The sequence below is a fragment of the Gossypium arboreum genome, chromosome 7 (assembly GCF_025698485.1).
Source record: "Gossypium arboreum isolate Shixiya-1 chromosome 7, ASM2569848v2, whole genome shotgun sequence".
NCBI classification, from domain to species: domain Eukaryota; kingdom Viridiplantae; phylum Streptophyta; class Magnoliopsida; order Malvales; family Malvaceae; genus Gossypium; species Gossypium arboreum.
Genome location: NC_069076.1, coordinates 8,385,585 through 8,389,349, shown reverse-complemented (window position 1 = coordinate 8,389,349; position 3,765 = coordinate 8,385,585). Strand labels below are relative to the sequence as shown.

Sequence of the window (3,765 nt, the reverse complement as noted above, 5' to 3'; positions counted from 1 at the left end):
ACGTGGATTACATTTATTTCATTAATAATACTTGTACATGGGATCATATTTCATAGCTAAAAGCAAGGAAAAAAAAAAAGAAAAAAAAAAAGAGACAAATTAAGTTATACAATCTTGCAACCAACTTGTACTGCCTGAGAATTAAGCATTGAGTTAATTCCTCCAATCTGCATCTTCCTTCCAAAATACCCAAGAACCAGTCCATTCACTACCCCACTTCCATATCCCAACATGATTCCTTTCCACCCAAATTCAAACTATGAATCTTCACCACCATCAACTTATGTTATTTCATGGATCTCTCCATAGAGCTTGTTATGAGAAAGGTCTAAAGCTTGAAGTTCCATGAGATTCGCCAATAATGATGGAAGTGGACCTGAAAGTAATTTGTTGGAAAGATTGAGGAATTGAACCTTCAAATTTATTTCTCGAGAGATCAATGGCAACCAAGCATTCTTGAATCTCATCGTATTTTGTTTTCACGCCTCCCTTTGTCATTGTCATTGCATATGAAGAGTTAAAATTCCAATTTCTTAGTGAACTTCAAAACTGATGTTTGCTTGCAAGTAATTTAACTTGCCAACGTCAACAACTTGCATGGCGTTCCATCTTTGGAAATGAAGAGATGGCAAACGACCTACAAAGTCATTGAATGAGAGATCAATGTTTCGTAATTCGGGAAACTCATTGGATTTTGGACTTCCCATTGCACCATGAAATCCATTGTGCCGTTGATGACCACTTTCAACTCTTGAAGCCTGCCCAACCAAAAGGGAAACGTATCCTCTATTTGAGGGTTTTTTACTGAAATAGGACAAAAAAAATAAAAAAATACTAAAATAATACAAAAAAAAAACTATGTACCAAAATGGTACATTTGGGGTGGTGCTGCCTCTGGCAGAGGCATGACCACCCATGTCGAATCGAGAAATCTTGTGGCATCGGTCAAATTAGTATGAGACTAAAATGTAATAATATAAAATATTTAGGGACTGTTATGAAATTATACCATTTAGAATGGCTGCTTTGGAAAAAAGTGAAAGGTGCTTGCTTTGACAGTGGCGGCACCAAACTAAAATAGGTTAATTTCCTTGTAAGCCTTCCTTTTTGTTATTTTCTTTTATTCCTCCTTCAACTCACTATATTATTTTAAACAAGCCCTTAACCTATTTTTTAGTTAAATAAGCCCTTAATTTATAGTTTTTACTCATAAGCACTCTCAAGAAATTTTAAAATTTTAATTTTATTTAATAAACTATTCACATCAACCTAAAATGTGAATTAGTTTATATTTTTTAAATAGCTTTATTTTGGGTAAAATATATTTACTTTAATATTAAAATAAAGGGCTTTTTTGAGTAAAAACTATAAGTTAATGGCTTATTTTACTAAAAATAGGTTAAGGGCTTGTTTAAAATAATATAGTGAGTTGAAGGGGAATAAAAAGAAAATAACAAAAAGGAGGGCTTACAAGGAAATTAGCCTTATTTAGTTTGGTGCCGCCACTGTCAAAGCAAGCAAACTTTCACTTTTTTCCCAAAGAACCACTCTAAATGGTATAATTTCATAACAGTCCCTAAATATTTTATATTATTACATTTTAGTCTTATACCGCATTTGACCGATACTATAGTAATTTCGATTCGACATGGGTGGTCATGCCTTTGCCATATAGGCATATTCACCCCAAATGTACCATTTTGGTACATAGTTTTTTCTTTGTATTATTTTAATATATTTTTATTTTTTTTATCCTATTTCAGTAAAAAACCCTCTATTTGATTATTTCCCAAATTAAGAAACGTGATATATCCATTCAATTGATTTTGGCCAAGGTCAATCACCCTTAATTGGCTTCCTTTTTCACGTGCTTGAGGAATCGGGCCAAGAAAGTCGTCGTTTTTGAAAATTTAGAATTGAAAGAGATTTGCTTAGATTCCCAAAACATGGTGGAAGCATGCCACTGAAGCTATTATTTGATAGGTCAAGTACAGTTATAGAAGTCAGATTGCATATCCCTGATGAGATTTCCCCCGAGTAGGCTGTTCGAGACAAAATATTGGTAAATGGAAGCGGGTGCAATTGGTAGGGACCTTTGTAGCCTGTTAGAACGAAGGTCCAACTTTCTTAGACTGGTCCATGAAGGGACAACAGTTGGTTGGTGGAAACCTGTAAGAAGTTTCCTCTTAAGATAAATCCCATATCCATTTGGGGATAACCCCACGGATTTTGTTACCAGAAAGATTTAGATACTCCAGTTCATTCTGACTCGAAAGAAAATTCGGCAAGTCAGGTAAGTTGCAAGAACCCAGTGTTGAATTGTGAACTTTGTGATGGTAACATTCATAATGTGTGTGTTGAGTAATGAAAAATTATTACCAGACAATTGGAGATGCTTGAGTTTTATAAAATTTAGAAAAGATTCTAATTTGTAGGCGCCGCTCAGGTTATTTTCATCTAAGGATGGGTTTGGGATGGCGGTGCAATATAGTACGTTTAGTTTACTTTTTATTTTACGCTACAGTATTATTACTGCTATTTTTACATAAACTAGGGTAAACGCACCGTACATCTAAACTCACCCTAAATCAAGAACTTTGAGATTCCCTAGAGTGAAGATTAATTTCCTAACCAAGATGGGATTTGGTTGGAAAACTGATTACCGTAAAGCAACAAAGCAGTAAGCTCGGTAAGATTAGCCAACGAATTAGGGATTTTCCAGAAAAAGAGAAATAGCTAACATCCAAGACAGATAATGACTGGAGATTCCCAATAGATTCTGATAGCAAACCAGACAGACCTGTATTGGCAAATCTCAATGATACAAGAGAACTACTTTTGTGAAAATCGGGTAAACTTCCCACGAGAAACATATTGAAGGATGCATGGACAGTTTGAAGATTGGGCAGTTGAAAAACTTGAATAGGAAATTTACCATGCAATTCACAAGCCTCAGGAGAGAGATGTTAAAGATAAATTTGCCAAACTCCTGAGGGATTGTCGAAGGTGCAGTTACCCCATCAAAATTAAGATGCTTGAGCTTTAGTTCATTTCCAGAGAGATCAAGTATCACCAGCTTTGAAAGCGAATTTGACATGTAAAGCCAGACCAAGAGAGGTCCAATTGTGATAGCCTTGTAAGGTTTCCAATTGCAGAAGGGCCATTGAAATCATTGTCCGAAAGGTTGAGCCTTCTAAGGTGATGGAGCTGGAAAAGGGTGCTGTTGGAGTGGATAGAACCATAAAGGAAACTGCTGTCCAATAACGTGACCAGTGTTTTCATCAGATTCAACGCCATCCCAAGTGCAGCAATCCCCACCAAATTGTCCTTCAAGTTTCCATGAACAAACCTTTGGATAAGCAAAGGTATAAGCAGAAGCAGATCGATTGAGAAAGAAGTTGTCTTTCAGCTGCAACAAAGTAGAGCGTTCAGAATCCAAGCAAGGTTGCTGCATTGGTTGTTCTACAAGCAGGCCACATTCTTAAACAAGAATAAATTCATCCATACCCTTTCATTTTCTATTGTCATATAAGTAGAAAAAAGAAATCAAGATTTAATTGATCAAAGTCTTCAAATATATTGTCATATTAAAAGTTTTGTTAGAAATAGGTTTGGGAAATCTATAAAATAATATTAAAATATTAATTCATTACTCAAATAATATAGATTCACTTTTATTTATCTAAAACATATTTTTAACAGTAAAAATAATTTTGGTTTTCGGTGCCGATTTGAGCAAATCCCCAAAAAGTATTCGTATTAAAA

The 3,765-nt window shown here is 34.9% G+C and overlaps 1 pseudogene; it reads right to left on the bottom strand.

Moving 5' to 3' along the window:
• Positions 1-281: 281 nt before the first annotated feature.
• LOC108468620 (receptor-like protein 36) lies at positions 282-3,475 on the bottom strand (annotated as a pseudogene).
• Positions 3,476-3,765: the final 290 nt, after the last annotated feature.